The sequence below is a fragment of the Plasmopara halstedii genome (assembly GCF_900000015.1).
Source record: "Plasmopara halstedii genome assembly, contig: Scaffold_289, whole genome shotgun sequence".
NCBI classification, from domain to species: domain Eukaryota; phylum Oomycota; class Peronosporomycetes; order Peronosporales; family Peronosporaceae; genus Plasmopara; species Plasmopara halstedii.
Genome location: NW_020187210.1, coordinates 38404 through 38636, shown reverse-complemented (window position 1 = coordinate 38636; position 233 = coordinate 38404).

Genomic DNA, 233 nt, shown 5'->3' with positions numbered 1-233 from the left:
GTCACGGTCCCGAAGGTCCCTGTGGACCTCGGAGTCAAGTTCCTTGACTTTGATAGCTATGAACGCTGGCTAGTCTTAGACTTGGATGCAAGATTTGGCCTCATCCTATGAATGGCATGGTTGAAACACCATGAGCCATGTATTGATTGGAGGTCAAAGACCTTGGGCGCTACGCGCACGTTTCCTGGTGAAACTTTGGCGAGTCATGAACCCACCTCTGCCAGGGGACAAAT